Genomic DNA, 11,592 nt, shown 5'->3' with positions numbered 1-11,592 from the left:
AAAAAGAGAAAAAAACTTTTTTTAAAAAAAAAGAGAGATGAAAGAAAAAACTTCACAGAGCAGCAAAACCCAAAGTAGAGGCTAGTGCTGCTGCTGCTTATTCGTTTCAGCAGCGTCCGACTCTGCATGACCCCATAGACGACAGCCCACCAGGCTCCTCCTTCCCTGAGCTTCTCCAGGGAAGAATACTGGAGTGGGTTGCCATTTCCTTCTCCAACTTAGAGGAAGAGGTTTATAACAACAATAAAAAATATGACTGTGGGAAAAAAAAAAAAAAACAACTCAAAAGCTTAATTAGATTTCATAGTGCCAATAAATCAACAGCTACAACAGGGGGTGGGGGTAAGGGGGAAGAAAAAAAAGAAAATATCCAAAAGAATCTACAGAACAAGTCAAAACATAAGAATAAAAAAAGTTTTTCTTAAGTCACTGCTATCAGAATCCTCTCCCAGGTTGGGAGTCACAGTCCACCTCACCTCCCTAGGATACCCTCCAACACTGTGCTGGTCTCCAGACCTGCTGCAGGGGCAGCTCAGATTCTAATCTGGTCCTATTCCTGTGTGTTCTTGCCTTCAATGTCTAGAACTATCAGAACTAGTGCGTTTTCTTTTTGGGAGTTCTCAATGACATTTTATATATTCTGTAGACACAGAGTATGCTTGGTTGATCGTGTGGATTTAATCTGCAGCTTGTACAGCTGGTGGGAAGTTTTTCAGTCTTCTTCCTTAGATACACTGCCCCTGGGTTTCAGTTGTGGTTTTATTTCCATCTCTGCATGTGGGTTGTCCACTGGGGTTTGCTCCTGAGGCTGCCCTGGAGGATTTCGGTCTGCCCCAGTGAGGGCCAGGTGTGGAGAAGGTGCAGCTGCTTGGGTTGGAGGGTTTCTGGCAGCACCAAGTACTCAGGGGAATTGATGGGTAGGGCAGCAGGAAAATTTCTGCTTTATTGACTATGCAAAAGCCTTTGACTGTGTGGATCACCACAAAGTGTAGAAATTCTTAAAGAAATGGGAATACCAAACCACCTTACCTGCCTCTTGAGAAGTCTGTGTGTAGGTCAGGAAGCAACAGTTAGAACTGAACATGGAACAACAGACTGGTTCCAAATAGGGACAGGGATATGAAAAGGGTATATATTGTCACCCTCCTTATTTAAGTTATATGCAGAATACATCATGAGAAACGCTGGGCTGGATGAAGCACAAGGTGAAATTAAGATTGTCAGAAGAAAATTCAATAACCTTAGACGTGCAGATGACACCACCCTTATGGCAGAAAGCGAAGAAGATCTAAAGAGCCTCTTGATAAATGTGAAAGAAGAGAGTGAAAATGTTGTCTTAAAACTCAACATTCAGAAATATAAGATCATGGGATCTGGTCCCATCCCTCATGGCAAATAGATGGAGAAACAGTGGAAACAGTGACAGACTTTATTTTTGGGAGGCTCCAAAATCGCTGCAGATAGTGACTGCAGCCATGAAATTAAAAGACACTTGCTCCTTGGAAGAAAAGTTATGACCAACCTAGACAGCATATTAAAAAACAGAGACATTACTTTGCCAACAAAGGTCCATCTAGTCAAGGCTATGGTTTTTCCAGTGGCCATGTATGAATGTGAGAATTGGACTAAAAAGAAAGCTGAGCACCGAAGAATTGATGTTTTTGAACTGTGGTATTGGAGAAGACTCTTGAGAGTCCCTTGGACTACAAGGAGATCCAACCAGTCCATCCTAAAGGAAATCAGTCCTGGGTGTTCATTGGGAGGACTGATGTTGAAGCTGAAACTCCAATACTTTGGCCACCTCATGCAAAGAGCTGACTCATTGGAAAAGACCCTGATGCTGGGAAAGATTGAGGGCAGGAGGAGAGGGGGACAACAGAGGATGATATGGTTGGATGGCATCACCGACTCAATGGACATAGATTCAGGTGGACTCCGAGAGTTGCTGATGCACAGGGAGGCCTGGTGTGCTGCATGCAGTTCATGGGGTGGCAAAGAGTCAGACACAGCTGAGTGACTGAACTGAACTGAACTAAATTACAGCAGTGTGGTGGTTTTTGACATACATTGAGATGAATCAGCCATGGGTGAACATGGGTCCCACCATCCTGAACCTCCCTCCCATCTCCCTCTCCACCCCATTCCTGTGGGCACCACCCCAACTGTGGTAGTCCCAGAGCACTACCTTTGTGTGCCCTGCTTCATGCATTGAATTTTCCCTGGTCATCTATCATATATATGGTAATACACATGCTTCAATTCTATTCTCTCATGTCATCCCACCTTTCCCTTCTCCCACATAGTCCAAAATCTGTTCTTTACATCTTTGTCTCTCTTGCTGTCTTGCATATTGGGTCATCATTACCATCTTTCTGAATTCTATATATATGCATTAATATACTGAATTGATGTTTCTTTTTCTGGCTTACTTCACTCTGTAGAATAGGCTCCAGTTTCATCCATCTCATTAGAACAGATTCAAATGCATTCTTTTTTATAGCTGTGTAATATTCCATTGTGTATATATACCACAACCTCCTTTTCTATTTGTCTATCAGTTTATTTCTTTTTGTTTCTGAATAATATTCACTATATGGCTATACCACAGTTTTGTGGTATATCCTCTTTGGAAGGATGGGTTGGTTCCTTCCAAGTTTTCACAGTTATGAATACAACTGTTATAAATGTTTGTTTTCAGAATATTGTGTGCATGTGTTTTCAAGTTATTTGGGTAAATATCAAGGAGTATGATTACTGGATGATATGGTAAGAGTGTGTTTAGTTTTTCAAGAAACTGCCACTGTTCAAAAGTGGCTATACCTTTTTGCATTCTCACCAACAATGTATGACAATTCCTGTTGCTTCACATCCTTGCTAGCATTTGGTTTTGTCAGTGTTTGGATTTTGGCCATTCTAATAGATATGAGAATACTTCATTCTTAATGATATATGATGTGGAGCATCATTTTATGTTTATCTTCCACCTGTATTTTTCTTCCGTGAAGTTGCCTTCAAATTTAAGCATTTTTATGGATATGTTTCTGGCTTGACACTTTTTTTTTCCTTTAGTACTTCGCATATGGCATCTTATTGCCGTCTCTCCTTCATTGTTCTGATGATAAATCAGCTGCACTTCTGATCTGGGCTCCCTTGTTCCTCTCTTTCTGCTTCTAAGTTTATCTCTTTCTTTCTTTTTCTTTCAACTTGGTAACTTTGTCCAGTTGTGGACCTCTTTGTATTTATCCTACTTGTCAGTATTATAATGCAAAAAGATAAAAGTAAGTTAAAGAAGTAGTTGTCAATAATAACGAAGCCAGGAATAGCTAGTTATAAAAGTTCACAGTCACTCCAGATTATAGTATGAAGAAATAGCTTCTAAGATAATAGATATTTTGAGAATTTTATATATATATATAATAATAATATAATAAATATATATAATTATATAATATATTATATATTATATAATATATATAATTTAATGATATATTTTATATATTTTAATTTAATATAATTTAATATGTAAAATTATATATCAATTATATATGATATATTTATTATATATATTATTATATATATACACAATAATATATATTATTGATATATATACACACCTTACTAAACCTTACATATTAAATTTAATGTAATTTAATATGTATAATTATATATCAATTATATATGATATATATTTATTATATGTAATTATATTAGATAATATATATTACATATAATCATCATATTATTAATTAAATATTTATTATATATTATATATTATAATATATTATATATAATATAATAAAAATATAATATAATATATAGTATAATAATAATAATTGATATATATATACATATACACACACCTTACTAAACATTTGAAATATAAATCTTTGTGGAACATATGTCTTTATTTCATTTGAGAACACCTGAATACATCTGAAAGAGTTGGTTAAGTAACAGGGTAAACTTATGTTGAACTTCATAGTCAGTTCAGTTCAGTTGCTCAGTCATGTCCAACTCTTTGCGATCCCATGAACCACAGCATGCCAGGCCTCCCTGTCCATCAGCAATTCCCGGAGTCCACCCAAACCCATGTCCATTGAGTTGGTGATGCCATCCAACCATCTCATCCTCTGTCATCCCCTTCTCCTCCTGCCCTCAATCTTTCCCAGCATCAGGGTCCTTTCAAATGAGTCAGCTCTTTGCATGAGGTGGCCAAAGTATTGGAGTTTCAGCTTCAACATCAGTCCTCCCAATGAACACCCAGGACTGATTACCTTTAGGATGGACTGATTGGACCACCTTGCAGTCCAAGGGACTCTCAAGAGTCTTCTCCAACACCACAGTTCCAAAGCATCAATTCTTCAGCACTCAGCTTCCTTTATAGTCCAACTCTCACATCCATACATGACTACTAAAAAACCATAGCCTTGACTAGATGGACCTTTGTTGGCAAAGTAATGTCTCTGCTTTTTAATATACTACCTAGGTTGATCATAATTTTCCTTCCAAGGAGTAAGCATCTTTTAACTTCATGGCTGCAATCACCATCTGTAGTGATTTTGGAGCCCAGAAAAATAAAGTCAGCCACTGTTTCCACTGCTTTTCCATCTATTATATAACCGTGAAATAATTTTGTAATGAAATTACAAAGAGCCATGTGAAAACTTTGTGGAGTGTCTTATTCCGGTAGGGCTACTATATCAAGGGGTTTTCCTGGTGGCTCAGACGGTAAAGCGATTGCCTACAATGCAGGAGACCTGGATTTGATCCCTGGGTCAGGAAGATCCTCTGGGAAATGGCAACCCACTCCAGTACTCTTGCCTGGAAAGCTCCATGAATGGAGAAGCGTGGTAGGCTATAGTCCATGGGATCACAGAGAGTTGGACATGACTGAACGACTTCACTATCACTTTCACTTTCACTATATCAAAATCTGACAGTCTCTATTGGGAGTCTTTAGGCCATTTACATTTGCTGTAATTATCAATAGAGTTGGTTTAAATCCTCCATTGAAAAAAAATTTTTATAATCTGCTTTTCATTCTTTTCCTCTGTTCTTATCTTCTTTGGAAGAATTGGATATAGTATAGGAATTCTCTCCAGTGTTAATTATACCTCTTCGTTTATTATTTTAATATGGTTGTTCTTGGGTTTATAGTATATATCGTTAACATTGTACTCTAACTTCAAATTTATTTACCAGTTTGCATAAAGTGTAAGAACGTTAGAGAGTTATATTTTAATTTACTCTCTCCCAACCCTTACTTTTATAGATTTTACTCTGACATAATTATAAACCTTCAAATTCATTGCCATTATTTTCAGTCTCATAGTTATCTTTTGGAGTGATTAATTTGAGTTGAAATGCCTTCTATATTTATTCATATGTTAATATGTCCAGTGCTATTTATTTCCTTGTGTACATGTGAATTCCATCTGGCATTATCTTCCTTCTGCATAAAGAATTTCTTTCAACCTTTCTTGAGGGGCAAATTTGTTGGTAATGGATTCTCTCATCTTTAATGTCTTACATCTTCTGTCTTTATTAAAACATACTTTTTTCTCAGTACAGAATTCTAAATCAACTTTTATTTTACAATGTCTTAAAAAATTACTGCATTGTCTCCTGGTTTCCACAATTTTTCAAGAGAAGTCAGTTATCATTCTTACCACTGTTACTCTGTATTATTTTGAGAATTTGTATCTTTTTTCCCAGTGGGTGCTTTTAACATAACTTTAAAATTTTCAATTATTATTTTATTTTTATCTTTATTCTGGATTTTTAACCATTTAGTTTGTTGGTGTGAATTTTTAAAAGGTAATATTATTGTCTGAGTTTTGTTGAGGTTTTGGATATGTATGGGTCTACAGTTTTTATCAAACGTTTGTAAAATTTCTAACCATTATTTTTCACATTTTTTGGCCTTTATCTTCTCTTGTTAGGGCTCCAGTCACATCTATTTTAGATAGTTTACATTGTCATACCATCATTAGGCTTTGTTTATTTTTTTCTCTCTTCTTCCTTACCCTCATTTTAGGCAGTTTCTTTTGCAATGTGTTTACTTTCAATGACATTTTCTTATGCAATGTCTACCATAATGTCTTTTGCAATGTCTACTATAATTATATCTAGTGTAGTTTTAGTTACAGTATTGCATGTTTTATTACTAGGTTTTCTATTTGGGCCATTTTTATGCATTTTTGTTTTTTTCTTATCATGTTTATATTTTTCTTTACCTTCTTTATCAGAGGAAGTATGTGTATGAAAGCTGTTAATATTATTTACTGCTATTTCCATTATCTCTCTCATTTCTAAATCTGTTTCTAATGATTTATTGTCTTCTTGTAAGATCACATTTCCCTGTTTATATACATGCCTGGTGATTCTTGTTTGGATCAAGACATGTTAAATTTTGTGTTGTAAGTTTTGGATTGTTGTTATTCCTTTAAATAGTTTTAGACTTTGTTCTACAAAGTAGTCAAGTTATTATTTGTTTGATCCTTTGAATCTTTTTTCTACATGTAATTAAGGAGGCCAAGAGCATTTTTTAACCTACTAATTTACTCCCACTAAAAACACTATTTCTTTTCGTGCTTTGCCAAATGAGCTATGTTTTATAAGATCTTTCCACTTTGGATCTTAAAGGTACAAAGTATTCTTTATTTTTTGTGAGCCCTAGGAAATATTTAGCATACTATTTGCCAGGAATCTTTGCCTATACATGAATATTTTTTTCTTATATATCCACAGATAGTTACTCAATCATTTACTTAAAAGAACTCCTCTGCATATTTCTAAAAGTCTTCCTATAAATCTTTTTCTTCTCTGGTACTCTATTCCAAAATTTTCAATCACCTTAGTTTTCCTGCAAGATCATCAGGCTCTGTTTAGGTTCCCTCACTCTATCCTATGGCCTAGAAACTCCAAGTAGTAAGTTGGGACAGAATAGGGGTTCTTTCATTTATTTCTTATCTTAGGGATCACAGTCCTGCATTCTATTGTTCAACAACTAAATAAGTTGTTCCATATATTTTGTTCAGTTTTCTACCTTTCCAAGCTGGAAAGGTAAAACTGTTCTCTATTACTATCTCATGGCAGAAAGTGAAATTTCATGTTCTTATTTCTCATAGCTATATTAGTCAAAGTAATTCACTTCTGTGAGCTTCAGTTTCCCTTTTTATTAATTGGGAATGTACGCTGTGCTCAGTTGTTTCAATCGCGTCTGACTCTTTGTGACTCTATAGACTGTAGCCTGCCAGGTTCCTCAGTCCATGGGATTCTCCAGGCAAAAATATTGGAGTGGGTTGCCTCATCCAGAAGATCTCCCTGACCCAGGAATCAAACCCGCATTTCCGGCATTGCAGGTGGATTCTTTACTGCTGAGCCACCAGGGAAATCTGAAGGGAACAACAATATCTACTACATAAATTACTGTAGTGAAAATATCCAGCATAGAGCTATATCTGTAGTAAGTACGAGAGGATAATCATTTATTTCTCTTTCTTTTGATAATCAAAATACATGGTATTCCTCTCTACTTATCCAAATCCTTCCTATCCTGGAAAGGCTAAATTAAACCATATTTTTCCTTAACAATGTCCCTTCCAAGCCTAGCCTAAAAGGATCTCTCCTTTCTCTGAAACATTTCAGCAATTATTGTCTGTACAATTTCTTGAGTAATTAATCATAGGTGGCCTTTGATAACATGGCTATTGTTGTCTAGAAATGCTATTTAGATTCTTTATTATTGGATATTACCTAATGTTTGTAAGTGTTTCTATTCAACAAGCCATAAGCTGTCATGAAGACAACTTATGAAATGTGTCAATATTCACTATAGTTCCTCACTCAGAGCCTACCACATAGTAAGGACAAAATTATTAATTTAGTTTTGATGACATGTGATCACAACAGTTATGCCAGAAATGTCATATAGAATGAAATGTACACACAGCTCATGGGACAAAATCTTCCTTCTTCAGATTACCCTAAATAATCCTTCATATCCTTTCTCTCTGAGCCTCAATGTTTGGCATCATTCAGGAAAATAATAATAATAATAATGACAAAACCAGTAGAAGAATATGTGGAAATGTATATGCCATTTAGAAGTTGAGCAGATCCTCAAGACTGAAAAGCCACATCTAATTTGACTCTGTACCTTGTGTGGAACAAGGGGCCTGGCATCCCCATCCACCCAATAGCAGACCCTCTGATCAAGAGGTTAAAACATCAAGAAGATAAATCTCTGTGTTTGTGATCTCTTGGTTATGGTCAAAGCTAAATCATGTGCTCAGTGTGAGTTTCAGGATTTATTGTGCTACACCCTGTTAATATTAATGAGAACCTTCCCCCAAAAAATAAAGCCTGTCATTGCTCTATGAGTTTGAAATCTTAGTGATAGGCCAAACACTTCAGAAATCATCTACAACACTCTTTGGAGTAACAATTGGTATCCGATTTTGCTTTCTTTACCCTATGACCATGCATCATTTTCCCTTGAACTGAAAATTTCCAAGGAGAAATAACATTCTAATGAATGACAGTGTGGATTTTGAAGTCTATTTCATCTCAGTGACTTCCTCAGAAATTAGTGTTTGCTAGTCACATGAAGACTGGTATGACTGAAAATCCCTGCAAACTTGCTCACATCTGAAAATTCCCCTGCATTCTTATGACTCCGGCACAAATTTCTGGTACATATGTTTATAATGATTACAATTACATAGGCTTATGAAATCAGAATCCATTGTCCTAAACTATTAAGGCTGGTCCCAGGACTCCCCTCATGGTCCAGTGGTTAAGACTCTACACTTCCAATGCAGGGAGCACGGGTTCAATCCCTTGTTTCGGAACTGAAATCCCACATGCTGCATGGCAGGGCCAAAAAAAAGAAAAAGAAAAAGACTGGTATTAGTCTCTTCCTTTGAGATAAGTTAAATGATGAAAGATCTTCTTTCTTATACCCTGGAAACATGAGGCATTATGTACAAAAGTACTTTGCATATTGTGGCTCATCAGTGGAACTAGAATGGAATTAGAAAACGTTTACTCTTGTCACATTGTCTTCATTTTATATATATATATATATATATATATATATATATATATATGTATGTATCTCAGATTGCCTGATATGAAAAGATGTCCATTTCTTCTGCCCCAGACAGCACATGTTCTCCCTGCTTCTCTTCCATGCTTTATCATCTAAATCAGTAAAGTCTTTAAAAATAATTCATTCATGAATTACTCTTCGCTTTACCGCTTCTTTACCATGTACAGAGTCTTAATCAAGACTTGAGACTTGACTTGGGAATTTTCAACATTACACATAGAAATGTAAGGTCACAGAGGATTTCTCTTAGTTCATTATCCCAAATTTCTTCAGCCATTCCCACTCCACCATCTCCTAAAGGTGGTCCAGCAGGGGTGTTCAGTGAGCATCAATTAACATAGAGTTCTTTTTGAGCAGGTATAGGAAAGCCAAGCAAAATGATTCATATCACACCAGCATATCCAGCCAGCAGGGAGCCTGATATTTTGTATCTTTCACTCAAAGCAGCAGACTTCCCTTATTAAAGAAAAAGAAAGAAAGAAAGAAAGGTAAATAGATAAAGTCTATCTCTCTCAAGCCCTTCCTGTAATCCACCTCCAAGTCTTCATGTGCACAATGGCTACTTTGTCCTTTCCTTGACCTGTTCTCTGGGATAAGTGAAACAAAGCCTGGAATAGCTGCTTCCTGTGTGTATCAATCTGCCTCACAAGGGGAAGAGGGGAAGGCAGAGTGGTCTCTGGTTTCATCCTCCTCTGCCTCCATTTTTCACTTCCATTGGATCCCTAGCTCCTTCTTGCTTCCCAAGGGTAAGCCCTGCTTCCCTTTTATTGCCTATACCTAAATCCAGACTCTCTCTCCCCAGCACTTTTGGTTTCCCATTAACACACTAAACCCCTCATGTTTCAGCAAGTTTGTGAGGGCAGTTGGTGAGGTAAATTGTGCTTCCTGACAAGTATGCAAAGCATTCTATGATATACTGGATCTGGAAACCCCTATTATAGGAGATTTACTATTCTGTTCTAAGGTTGCACTCCAGGTTGAAATTGGCTGACAAGGTCTCAGCTTGGCTAGGATTTATTCCTACATATTAAATTATTTTTTTAATTAGTTCAATGCCTTGGTCATTTCTAAACCAAAGAAATGTGAAATAAGTTCATGAAGCAAAAGTGAAACAGGCCATGGTTTGAGTCAGTTGTTCAGTTTATACAAAAATATTTGTAGCCCTCAAGCTCTTAAACACTTCCATACATTTTCTTAAGATCAAGGATTCACATACATCCTGTGTGTATGTGCATTCAGTTGCATCTGACTCTGCAATCCCATGGATTGTTAGCCCACCTGGCTCCTTTGCCCATGAAATTCTCAAGGAAAGAATACTGGAGTGGGTTGCAATTCCCTTCTCCAGGGGATCTTTCTGACCCAGGGACTGAACCTAAGTCTCCTACCTTTCTGCATTGGCAGGCGGTTCCTTTACCACTGACCCACCAGGAAAACCCTCGCATAACATCCTAGACTTTTGTAAATTAATTCCTATTGCTATCAGTCTCCCTGGCCTCTGTTTACAGATCAACATTTTTTTTTTCTTAAGGCAAGCATGAAATGCATGTAAAATCTTTGGCTTCAAGGGAGATACTGGCCTCTTCATTCTATCTGAAACCCTTTCTGCATTCCTGGTTCAGTGAGGTATATAAGCGTGGGAGAGGTCGATGGAGAGTATCTGTTCTTGGCAGATTGCGGGGAGGAGGTATTATTGCCTGCGTGTGTGCACACACAGACATACACAAACCCCAGATGGTAACTAGATGAGGAAAAAGAGCCAACAACACCAGGAGTTATTTTGGGAACAAAACTAGAAATCTACATATGGTTAGATTTTTTGTCCTAAATGTTGCTCTTGCATATGACAAGCTCCTTGGTGGAGCAGAATCCAATTCATAGATCTATTCAAATTACTTTTCTAGTGTCTAATGCTTTGGAGGAAAAAGTAAATAGGTGTGTGATCCCTTTAACAAGACCAAGATATTGCAACTATCTCAGAAGAGGCCCTATAATTTCTTCAAGTGCTCTTCTCTCTGTATAGATGTGCAAGAATCAGTAATGTCAAAAAAATAGTTAAAAGTCAAGTCAGATTGCTGGAATTTAGCAGTTGCTTTCAGCCTTTGGTGGATGATTGGCTGTGTGAATTGTGGGATATTGCTGGTGAGAAAGAAAATCATATGTTTGATCTGCAGGGTAGTACATTTGCTAATGTTCCCTACTTACCAACTCCACCCTGAACACTAGTCAAGAGATTCACAATTTCATACTGTTTAGGGAGAAAAAAAGTGTGTCATTAGCACAGCATAAATTCTTGACTACTATACAGTTCCAAACACAATACCGGGTACTGGTAATTTATTAATATCCTCTTTACATACATCAGTATTACTATTATTCATTATGAAAAATACAAGAAGACTAACATTTACTTCCCTTCCTCCCATTCCATGTTTCTAGTCAAGCAGCAAACATTTCTCAGAGGTTGCTATGGGAAGAGT

This window comes from Capra hircus, chromosome 3, assembly GCF_001704415.2.
Source record: "Capra hircus breed San Clemente chromosome 3, ASM170441v1, whole genome shotgun sequence".
Lineage (NCBI taxonomy): Eukaryota > Metazoa > Chordata > Mammalia > Artiodactyla > Bovidae > Capra > Capra hircus.
The sequence above is the reverse complement of the archived record's forward strand: the minus strand, read 5'-3'. Positions refer to the sequence as shown.